Below are 13,110 nucleotides of genomic sequence, written 5' to 3'. Positions count from 1 at the left end.
GCGTGGGGCCTAGGATTGAGCCTCTTTGAGGTAGTTAGTAAACTAAGCCAAAGACCCCTCAGAGACACCAATACTCCTTAACCAGCCCCCAAGAATGAAATGGTCTGCTGTATCAAAAGCTTTGGTAAGTCAATTAACTTTTTATTTTTTTTATTTCACCTTTATTTAGCCAGGTAGGCAAGTTCTCATTTACAATTGCAACCTGGCCGAGATAAAGCAAAGCAGTTCGACACATACAACAACACAGTTACACATGGAGTAAAACAAACATACAGTCAATAATACAGTAGAAAAATAAGTCTATATACGATGTGAGCAAATGAGGTGAGATAAGGGCCATGGTGGCGAAGTAAATACAATATAGCAATTGCTTAGAATCAAGGGCAATGGTGACATCATTAAAGTTGCAGTGACAGATCCATAACCTGAGCGGAAACCAGATTGCATACCAGAGAGAATACTATAGACATCAAGAAAGCCAGTCAGTTGATTATTGACACGTTTTTTCCAACACTTTTGATAAACAGGGCAAAATAGAAATAGGCCTATAACAGTTAGGATCAGCTTGATCTCCCCCTTTTAAATAAAGGAAGAACCGTGGCTGCCTTCCAAGCAATGGGAACCTCCCCAGAAAGGAGAGACGGGTTAAAGAGGTCAGAGATAGTCTTGGCGATGATGGGGACAGCAAACTTTAAAAAAGAAAGGATCTAAATCCTCATCTGGGTCAAGTTTCAGGAGCTCCTTTAGCACCTCGGACTCAGTGACTGCCTGCAGGGAGAAACTTTGTAGCGGGGCAGGGGGAAAAGAGGGAGAAGCTTTGTGGCTAGTCGCATTAAAAGGGGTGGGAGATGAGAAAATGTTGGATGGGCAAGGATGCATGGCTGAGTCAAATAGGAATCCTGACTTAATGAAGTGTTGATTAAAGAGCTCAGCCATGTGCTTCATGTCAGTAACAACCACATCATCACCATTAAATCAAATCAAATCAAATTTTATTTGTCACATGCAGATGTTAGTGCGAGTGTAGCGAAATGCTTGTGCTTCTAGTTCCGACAATGCAGTAATAACCAACAAGTAATCTAGCTAACAATTCCAAAACTACTACCTTATAGACACAAGTGTAAGGGGATAAAGAATATGTACATAAAGATATATGAATGAGTGATGGTACAGAGCGGCATAGGCAAGATACAGTAGATGGTATTGAGTGCAGTATATACATATGAGATGAGTATGTAAACAAAGTGGCATAGTTAAAGTGGCTAGTGATACATGTATTACATAAGGATGCAGTAGATGATATAGAGTACAGTATATACGTATACATATGAGATGAATAATGTAGGGTATGTAAACATTATATTAGGTAGCATTGTTTATATTTTACATAATTTCCCATCAATTCCCATTATTAAAGTGGCTGGAGTTGAGTCAGTGTGTTGGCAGCAGCCACTCAATGTTAGTGGTGGCTGTTTAACAGTCTGATGGCCTTGAGATAGAAGCTGTTTTTCAGTCTCTCGGTCCCAGCTTTGATGCACCTGTACTGACCTCGCCTTCTGGATGATAGCGGGGTGAACAGCCAGTGGCTCGGGTGGTTGTTGTCCTTGATGATCTTTATGGCCTTCCTGTGACATCGGGTGGTGTAGGTGTCCTGGAGGGCAGGTAGTTTGCCCCCGGTGATGCGTTGTGCAGACCTCACTACCCTCTGGAGAGCCTTACGGTTGTGGGCGGAGCAGTTGCCGTACCAGGCGGTGATACAGCCCGACAGGATGCTCTCGATTGTGCATCTGTAGAAGTTTGTGAGTGCTTTTGGTGACAAGCCAAATTTATTCAGCCTCCTGAGGTTGAAGAGGCGCTGCTGCGCCTTCTTCACGATGCTGTCTGTGTGGGTGGACCAATTAAGTTTGTCTGTGATGTGTACGCCGAGGAACTTAAGACTTACTACCCTCTCCACTACTGTTCCATCGATGTGGATAGGGGGGTGTTCCCTCTGCTGTTTCCTGAAGTCACCACACTCCGAGGGCCCTCACCTCCTCCCTGTAGGCCGTCTCGTCGTTGTTGGTAATCAAGTCTACCACTGTTGTGTCGTCCGCAAACTTGATGATTGAGTTGGAGGCGTGCGTGGCCACGCAGTCGTGGGTGAACAGGGAGTACAGGAGTAAGGGTCATGGGCAGCTGTGAGGAGGAGGGTTTATTCTCCAGGTCTTTAACCATTTCCCAGAACGTCTTGGGGTTGGACCCATAGAGAGAGCTGCTCCTTAAAGTAACCAACTTTGGCCTTCCGGATAGCCTGAGTGCACTCATTTCTCATTTGCCTGAACGAGAGCCAGCATGAGTATGCGGGTGCCGAACCTTTCACCAAATTCAATTCTTGAGGTGGAGTAACTCTGCAAGATCTCGGTTGAAAATTATGAAATGTAAGTTTATGCCACTGGTTATGTGTAGTACACAACCTAGTGTGTGTGTGTGTGTGTGTGTGTGTGTGTGTGTGTGTGTGTGTGTGTGTGTGTGTGTGTGTGTGTGTGTGTGTGTGTGTGTGTGTGTGTGTGTGTGTGTGTGTGTGTGTGTGTGTGTGTGTGTGTGTGTGTGTGTGTGTGTGTGTGTGTGTGTGTGTGTGTATATATATATGTATACATGTATACATGCACACAAAGAAATTGAGTAGATGTCCTGGAACAAAATTCTCATGATCACCAAACTCATCTAGTGTTTTGACAGACTTTCAACTTTATGTTCATGCTAATTTCACTGTTTCAGAGTCATGGCCAAGCAACAAAGGGTTCAATGTCCAAACAATGTTCCTCTCTGCTGTATAACGGATCTAGGGTGCAATATGGCATGGGAATCCAAACGTAATAGCTCCATTTAGCTTGTTACACTTACTGATAAGATAACCGAGTGATTCATTTTGGATGAGTAGCAACAACCTGAAACGGCATATCCTTTGATACTGAAAAGTCCGTTTCAAAACCCAGAGATGCAACATTGAGAGACTTCCTGGAACGCATGTGAAACATTTGTCTGACACGTGTTTTTCGACCCTAAGCACACAGCCAAGACAACGCAGGGGTGGCTTCGGGACAAGTCTCTGAATGTCCTTGAGTGGCCCAGGCTGAGCCCGGACTTGAATCCCGATCGAGAGACCTGAAAATAGCAGTGCAGCAACGCTCCCCATCCAACCTGACAGAGCTTGAGAGCATCTGCAGAGAAGAATGGGAGAAACTCCCCAAATACAGTTGTGCCAAGCTTCTAGCGTCATACCCAAAAGACTTAATACCATCAATACCGTTGAAACTATTTCTTTGAACTGTTTCAATAAATGTGAATATTTGTTGCTACTTTTTAAGTAAATACCTGCAGTCAACTTGTGCAATACCTTGGAAGATGAAGCAGATCACATTCATTTCACCTGTCACATTATTTTACATTATGAAGCTTACCGTAGTTCCCCAGAACAGTTGAGCTAGTCACATGTTTGTTTGTAAATAAAGTGAGAAAGCAGCAGGTGAGTCCTACTAAAAGTCAAAAAATGTTGTTGCTTCAATAGAGTGATCAGGGACGTGCAACTATAGTATTACTTCAAGAAAATACATTAGTGCAACACATTTGGCAGAAAATAGCTTCATCAGATGACAACAGAGCTAAAATGTTATTTGGCTGGCAGCTACACAAGCAAAGGAGCTTACAATGAAAAAGCACTGTATTTTTTATTCCTGTTTACCATAGAATCAGCTACTAATGTTTTGCATCAAGTTAATCTTGCATTTTAATCTGGCATTTTAACAGAAAAGTAGGCTACACCGAGAAAAGTACAGGAGAAAAGTAGCTACACATCAGTCAGAGCGTTGTCTGCTGATAGAATGCCCATTTGTGAATTCTCATCTGAGTGGAGAAACCGCAACTGAAGTACAAAATTAGTCTGATGCCAAACATTTTTGATCTGCCTTTACAAAAACGCAGCAAGATATTTGTTAAGCATTTTATTATTTTATTCTGTGTGAAAATGCATCCTTCTGCATTACCACGACCCCTAAGTTTAACTTGCTAGTTATCTAAGTAAGTGTCTGAATTAATAAGGCGATGGGGACAGCATATTGTGTTAGCTTTCTGATGTGTTTGAGAAGTCAAAGCGTTTTGGATGAGAGTTATCTGTACAGCTGCCACTATTATCTTGATTTCCATGCGTTTTTTCTCCTCTCCCTTCTCTGGCATTCTGCTCCTCCCCCCCCTCTTCTCTGTGCAGAGTGGGCAGGCCCATTGCCCTAGCGACTCCAGACTCAACACAGACACAGTGTGTACACATGCTGCTCCAGAGCCAGTACTGTTCCTCCTTCAGACAAGCATGCGTCAAGACATTTTCACAGTCTCTCGTTCACATTCGCTTGTGATATGTCCAAACTCACCAAAAATGACATTCGGTAGCTCCTACCTGTACTGCTAGATTGCCGTCTTTGCAATTTGTATATTTTTGTTTGCACTCATTATCATAATTAGCTAATAGCCTCCATAAGAATTCGCTATTACTTGTGCTAAATTTGTTAGCATGCCGGTAATACTGTAAATCCGGGATGAGAGAATGACAGAATGATACCGCCCAACCCTATTCTACACACAATACCCCATAATGACAAACTTAAAACATGTTTTTAGAAATGTTTGCAAATGTATTTAAAATGAAATACAGAAATATCTAATTTACTTAAGTATTCACACCCCTGAGTCAATACTTTGTAGAAGCACCTTTGATGGCGATTACAGCTTTGAGTCGTCTTGGGTATGTCTGTATCAGCTTTGCCATCTGGATTTGGGGATTTACACACTCTTCCTTGCAGATTTTCTCAAGCTCTGTTAGTTAGATGGGGAGTGGCGGTCAACAACAATCTTCAAGTCTTTCCACAGATTTTCAATGGAATTCAAGTCTGGACTTTGGCTGGGCCACTCAAGGATTTTCACATTATAGTTCTGAAGCCATTCCTGCATTAATTTGGCTGTAAGCTTGGGGTCATTGTCCTGTTGAAATCTTCACCCCAGTCTAAGGTCGTTTGCACTCAGACAGGTTCTCATCAAGGATTTGCCTGTATTTGTCTCTGTTCATTGTTCCCTCTATCCGTACCAGTCTCCCAGTCCATGCCGCTGAAAAGCATCTCCATAGCATGATGCTGCAATCACCATGCTTCACAGTAGGGATGATGTTAAATGGGTGATGAGCTGTATCTGGTTTCTCCAGACATAGTGCTTTGCATTCAGGCCACAGAGATACATTTTTGTTTCATCAGATCACAGAATCTATGAATCTCTTGCTTTATGCTCTCAGAGTCATTTATGTGCCCTTTTGCAAACTCTAGGCATGCTGTCATGTGCCTTTTTCTCAGGAGTGGCTTCTGTCTGGTCATTCTCCCATAAAGCCCAAATTGGTTAAGTGCTGTAGAGCCTGTTGTCCTTCTGGCAGGTTATCCCATCTCAGCCAAGGAACTATGTAGTTCTGTTAGAGTGGTCAATGGGTTCTTGTCACCTCCCTGACCAAGGTCCCTCTCCAATTGCTGATTTTGGTCGGACGGCCAGCTCTAGGCAGTCTGGGAAGTTCTATAATTTTTCAATTTCCCAATGATGGAGACCACTTTGCCCTTGGAAACTTTCAACACAATTGTTTAATACCCTTCGTCAGATATACAGTTGAAATCGGAGGTTTACATACACCTTAGACAAATCCATTTAAACTCAGTTTTTCACAATTCCTGACATTTAATCCTAGTAAAAAAAGCCCTGTCTTAGGTCAGTTAGGATCGCCACTTTATTTTAAGAATATGACATATCAGAATAATGATAGAGCGAATGATTTATTTCAGCTTTTATTTATTTCATCACATTCCCATTAGTTTACATACACTCAATTAGTATTTGGTAGCATTGCCATTAAATTGTTTAACTTGGGTCAAACGTTTCAGGAAGCCTTCCACAATCTTCCCACAATAATTTGGGTGAATTTTGGCCCATTCCTCCTGACAGAGCTGGTGTAACTGAGTCAGGTTTGTAGGCCTCCTTGTCTGCACACGCCTTTTCAGTTCTGCCCACACATTTTCTATAGGATGGAGGTCAGGACTTTGTGATGGCCACTCCAATACCTTGACTTTGTTGTCCTTGAGCCATTTTGTCACAACTTTGGAAGTATGCTTGGGCTCATTGTCCATTTTGAAGAACCATTTGCAACCAAGCTTTAACTTCCTGACTGATGTCTTGAGATGTTGTTTCAATATATCCACATAATTGTCCTGCCTCATGATGCCATCTATTTTGTGAAGTGCACCAGTCCCTCCTGCAGCAAAGCACCCCCACAACATGATGCTGCCATCCCGGTGCTTCACGGTTGGGATGGTGTTCTTCAGCTTGCAGCTTCCCCCTTTTTCCTCCATACATAACGATGGTCATTATGGTCAAACAGTTCTATTTTTGTTTCGTCAGACCAGAGGACATTTCTCCAAAAAGTACAATCTTTGTCCCCATGTGCAGTTGCAAACCATAGTCTGGCTTTTTGATGGCAGTTTTGGAGCAGTGGCTTCTTCCTTGCTGAGCGGCCTTATGTTATGTCGATATAGGACTCGTTTTACTGTGGAAATAGATACTTTTGTACCTGTTTTCTCCAGCATCTTCACAAGGTCCTTTGCTGTTGTTCTGGGATTGATTTGCACTTTTCGCACCAAAGTATGTTCATCTCTAGGAGACAGAACACGTCTCCTTCCTGAGTCATGACATAATTTTATGGAATTTCCCAAGCTGTTTAGAGGCACAGTCAACTTAATGTATGTAAACGTCTGACCCACTGGATTTGTGATACGGTGAATTATAAGTGAAATAATCTGTTTGTAAACAATTATTGCAAAAAATGACTTGTGTCATGCACAAAGTAGATGTCCTAACCATACTTGCCAAAACTATAGTTTTTGTGGAGTGGTTGAAAAACGAGTTTTATTGACTTCAATCTAAGTGTATGTAAACTTACGACTTCAACTGTATGCTTCATCACAATAATAGCGAAGACATCAATACTATGAAATAACACATATGGAATCATATAGTAACCAAAAAAGTGTTAAACAAATCCAAATATTTTAACAAATCCAAATATTTTATACTTGACATTCTTCAAATATAAAATATTAGGTGTGTTCAAAAGTTAGGTGTGTACAAATTTTTGACTGGTATGCATGTAAATAAAAAATATGCTACAATTTCTTTAAACATCTTTTCACGGTCATTATGGGTTATTGTGTTTAGATGCGTGAGAAAAAAACGTGGAATAAGTCAAGGGGTATGAATAATACATTCTGAAGGCTGTAAATTGTCCTTGAACCTTTGAACCTTTTAATGTCTATAAATGTCAATAAAACTGTACTTGACAACAACTTCATTTGATAACTCATATATGTACCGTAATAGTATTATAGCTGCCCATCACAGAGCAGCATCCCTCAGGACACGTGAGGAACACCTGTTGTCACTGTATCTTAGTTGTCACTGTATTAGACTAAGCATAGGTGATTTGATGATGTTGAAATATTGAAGTTGAAATGGTGTTGGAATAGTGGAGGCAGCTCCTGTTTTCATTGCGACTTGTGGTTCTAAATCTATAGTTGTTTAGCAGTCCGAAAATCTCTGAAACATTAACTTGCTTGACCGTGCTGTAGTAGGTCATGTAACTATTTGAACTAGATGTTCATCTCCGGATTTGTGATTAAACAAATCATTTATTCTAGCATTGTGTCTTCTTATTTTCTCGTCCTTAGGCCTATACATCACTGTGACAAGGGACGTGTCAAATGTGCTCCCTCTCCCTCTCCGCTCGTTTAGGGCGCACACCTGTCACCAGCATTAGGCGCATAATGACACACCTGGACTCCATCACCTCCTTGATTACCTGGCCTTTATATGTCACTCCCTTTGGTTTCTTCCCCAGTCGCCATTGTTCCTGTATCTGTTCTTGTCATGTCGGTGCGCTGTTTGTGTTTCTTGTTTTGTTCATTTATTTATGAAATGTATTCACTCCCTGAACTTGCTTCCCGACTGTCAGCGTACATTGTTACTATATGAACTAACAGGTTATAGAGAAAAAAACGCAATTAACATATCATAGGTTGTAATATGGCTTTTTTCCCCCTGGCTGGGCTTTGAAGCACAAATTGGCTTCAAATGCAGTTGGAGTAATGTGGAAATGGTGCCCTGTGGAAGCAGGGGTTAAACCGCTTTTCAACTACACACAATACAGTATACTATGCTATACATACATTACCTTATTGATTATACAGTGGCATATAGACATCCTACATTTGGTTAAACACCCACACTACTGGAAATCCATCTTTTAGAGCTGAAAGACTAGCTTAGCCAGGTTACACAAGGATTTAGGTCAACAAGTCATTGTTTTAGTCAAAATATGATAGATTTGGGCTTGAAGTACCAATTCTGAACTGCCCACAATTCTGAACTGCCCACTTCTTGCAAATCCGTGTGAATGCGGTGTCTTTTCCTAAGACATGACATACAAATTATTTTCAGCCTAATTTTTGTTTCAGGCATAACCTCAGGAAGTAGGGATGCAGCACCCCCTGAAAAATCATAATTTAAAAAACAAGTCAAACATGTTTTGCCAAACATTCTAAGCACCCCTAACCCCAAACTGCTTTCCTACGGCTATGGTTTCAGGGCTGGGTTTTATTTGAATGTTACCATCTGTAGTGGAATTTTACTGTGTCTCTTTCTGCTTAGTGTCTCACACTTATCATACATGTTTGACCTGTTGCATACTTAGAAATGCGCCTACAATATAGACAGACAGAGTGCCTGAGGTTTGCTCTCAAAAGGTCGGCTCAGTAGGATTGAAACATTGAAGGAACACCCAGACTGCTAGATAAGGTTTGGTTGCCAGGTGTTCTTCTCCTGGGCAGCCATTCTCTGTGAGCAAACGCTTTGCTGAGAAAGGATGCACTTTTTTGAAAAAGTGATAGTATGAATATCCCGAGGGGGAAATACCTCCTCAGAGCTTCTGACTAACTTGTAGTGTGAAGTGCTGTTTGTAATCGCTTCACTGGCGTGAATTAACATAAATTCATTTAAACTTGACTTTGGGATCCTTAGTGGTCATTTCCTCAACACACCCACCAACATGGCATTGTTAATTATTCAGAAACAGCTGCAAAGTTATTTCACTTCATGACTGAGATGAGCCAAACAGCCTTGTGTCCATCCGCCTGAGCCATGGAAAACAAATCTAATAAGTGTGTTTTTGCACATCCACTTGTTTTGTTTACAAAGAAAATGATCATAATCCATTGAATCATTTGTCAATTTTCACTTATTTTCAAGCTAGTCTGTAGAAAAATTATATAAATCTTAAAAATGGCATAATTGTGTGATATGATAGCATTGACCACTAAAGTGTTGCTTCACTACACGTTCCACTTCTTTGATTGGTGTAACATTAGTTAGAAACCAGATAATGAAAAGGCACCTGCAAAATCAAATTTGAGGAATTTGTAGTTAGTTACATGTCATTTGCGGCATGCATGATAAAGATAAAAGTCCTTGTAGCCTATCATTTCACTTCCCCTGTGAGAACCATAAGCATGGGCTAACTTGGCCTACCTATCGAAGGTTGCACCGTGTCCAAGACAATGTAGAAAAACTCATATCAGCCATCTTTCAATTGTTATCCATATTACCGGAGCGTCAAACTTATGCCTTCTAACTATTTATATGGTGGATTCGCAGCAGCAATTTATGGAAGATGCCAAAACTTTGGAGATAACAATAGATGGCAAGGTCAAAGACAGGCCAGTGATTTCCATCTGTTGTGAAGTTTTCCCTAAATGAATGCTTATGACAAATCCAGCTCCAGAAACAGCCAGAGAGTCAGCTGGCCAATCTTTTGAATATGGTGTCGTTAAAAAAAAAAACAGATAAGATTAGCTAGCTAGATAAGGTTAGCATGCTAGCCAGCTACACTTACAGCTGTCAGTGCCCTATTTGTTGATGTTTATCAACTTCACATGGACATTCCCACACTCAATTTGTGAATTTGTATAAGTAACCTTCGTCAATTGGAGGCAGGAACCTGTTCAATCTTATGCTTACAACTCGTGCTAAGTTGAGATATTATATTGAATTAAATCAACCAGACTCAGAGGTCAACTTCAACATGTCTTTACTCCATCACGGTCCGTGTAACCCCTCACATTCCTTCACCGACGTGGTGACATCATATCTCAGGAAGTCACATCAGTACACAACAGAACCCAAACGTGTATGTTCTCTCTAGGACGGGAAATTACGTTGAAATAGTGGTGGCAATTGCCTTTGTGGGGAGCTCAGATTCTTGTGGCTGATTTTCTGGTTCTCATGGAGACTAGGGGAGAGGAGGCTACTCTGCTGACTACAGCGTACAACAGGCCCTAGTCCACCTGGGGGCACTTCGCTACTCAGACACCCTGACAGAGACATTAAGAAACTGTAAGTATTTTTTCCCCCTGTTATGTGTGCATGTACCTTCTTTCTTCTCTCAGGGGAGTTGCTCAGCTCAGGCGACAGTAGAAATGTGGCGATTTGTGTCTGCTCTATCTGGTGTGTGGGAGGATCAAGGTGCACCTGTGGAGTCTGGTTGAAGAGCGAGATGGCCAAAGCTACAATATCAACTCTTTATCTCTGACACAGGCCCACACAGAGGAACTGACTATTTTTGTGATTTAAAAAACAGCAGAAAATCTAAATGTAGTTGTTTTCCTATAAAAAAAAAAGTGTGAAAAAACTGGGGAAAATAGAACAAATGGGGGAAATCCGAATAATGGAAAAACAAAAGAGAAAACGAAATTTTGAAGAGAAAAAAGTTGAAGTAGATAAAAAACAAATACCGAATATATAAGGCCCTACTAACGTTTTTTGCTGTGCATGACTGCACTTTAGAATGTGTGTCATCTTGCAGCACAGCATTTTGGGCAAGGTTGAGGTCAGGTCCAATATTGACTATGCACCCAAGAGGAAAAGAGGTTGGCCATCCTACATTGGGCCATCCATTTAGAGTAATATAATATATATACAATTTAGCAGACACTTTCAACCAAAGTGACTTACAGTCATGCGTGAATACATTTTTACGTTTGGTAGATCCTGGGAATACCAAGATGCATGACAGGGTTATAAATGCTTTGTGAAGCCTCAATTTAATATGATTTATAAGGCCTTTATTAAGAGGTGCTTATGTTACCCTTTACAAAGCACAGGTTTATGTCTTATTTCAGTTGAAGTCATTCAGTTGTACAACTGACTAGGTATCCCCCTTTTCCCTTTCCTTTCCTTTTCTATTTGACATAGTGGTTTTTTTCACATTTGACATTGGTGGTTATGGCACACAGTTATGCCACATTTATTAACCTTTTATAAAGCATGACATGCGGTTGTAGATGATTTGTAACACATGTAGTGTTTATGAAGGCTTTATAAGCTGCACTTCATTTAAAGCAGGACACAGTTTTGACTTAAATCACAAGACCTGAAAATGATTGTCTAACAAAGACTGGGCTCCCAAGTGGCGCAGTGGTCTAAAGCACTGCATCTCAGTGCAAGAGGCGTCATTACAGTCCCTGGTTTGATTCCAGGCTGTATCACATCCGGCCGTGTTTGGGAGTCCCATAGGGCGGCACACAATTGGTCCAGCGTCGTCCGGGTTTGGCCGGGGTAGGCCGTGAAATAATTTGTTGTTAACTGGCTTGCCTAGTTAAATAAAGGTAAAAAAATGTTGCAAAATCCAGGTGTGCAAAGCTCTTAGAGACTTACCTAGAAAGACTCACAGCTGCAATCGCTGCCAAAGGTGCTTCTACAAAGTATTGATTGACTCAGGGGTGTAAATAGCATTCTTATGCAAATGAGATATTTCTGTATTTAATTTTCAATAAATTTACACACAGACAAAAAAAAACGTTTTTTCACCTAGTCATTATGGGGTATTGTGTGTAAATGGGTGAGATTTAAAAAAAATATTTTATAAATTTTGAATTGAGTTTGTCACGCAACAAAATGTGAAATAAGTCAAGGGGTATGAATAGTTTCTGAAAGCACTGTAAACATTGCCTTGTATTTTTACATGTGATATATCACATCTTCTGTCTGAAATGGGTACGAAAGAGCTAGTCATGATTCCTGCATTTTCACAGACCCTGCAACTAAAATACAGGTATCGAGTCTGTGACTCGTTTCGTTGCTTAAAGGCCCAATGCAGACGTTTTTATCTCAATATCAAATCATTTCTGGGTAACGCCGTACTGTGATTGTTTTCAAACAAAATCGTCATAAGAAAAAAAATGGCTTCTTAGCAAGAGCAATTTTTATATCTGTCTGGCAGTGGTCTGAGTGGCAAGGGGGAAACCGAAAATGAGCTGTTATTGGCAGAGAGGTTTGGAACATTTTCTTATTTGGTCTATTCACTAATTTATTGCTTGGGGATGTCACCAGGCAGGACAAACACCATCCCACCAAAACAGGCTGAAATTTCAGGCGGTCTTTTAAAACAGCTCCCACACTAAAAAGGCATTATTATAGTTTTCACAATTTCACAGTATTATTACAACCTCATAGTGTGGAAATATATATAAAACACGGGGGGGGGGGGGGGGGGGACACGTTTTTGACTGCACTGGACCTTTAATACCTTCCTAATTTGCAAACAGACCCCATGGTTTAACAACACTTCCCAATTTTCCAGTTACCCACTGATATGTATAAAAGGGGTATATTCCTACAAGAAACTATTAAAATAAGAGCTGTTTGAAAGGGGGTTGACTTGTATTTATTTTTTTTGACCGGTAATACCGTTGTCTGAATTGTGTATTTGATTACTTAGAATTTGCCTGCAGTAGCACAACCACACCGTAGGGCGGCGCTGTAGCATCAGCTTGTGTCTTACAGCGAGTCTCTTTCCTTGGAAAGAAAAGCACAAGCTTTCCTTGATTTATCAGTGAAATCCATGGCAACTAGAGATAGACATCAAAAGTAGTCGGACTACAAGTAACAACAATGAAGATGGACGGTAAGATAGTGTAAAACTAAACGTTAGCTAGGTACTGTAGC

This window comes from Oncorhynchus nerka, linkage group LG13, assembly GCF_034236695.1.
Source record: "Oncorhynchus nerka isolate Pitt River linkage group LG13, Oner_Uvic_2.0, whole genome shotgun sequence".
NCBI lineage: Eukaryota > Metazoa > Chordata > Actinopteri > Salmoniformes > Salmonidae > Oncorhynchus > Oncorhynchus nerka.
Note: the sequence above shows the minus strand (reverse complement) of the source record.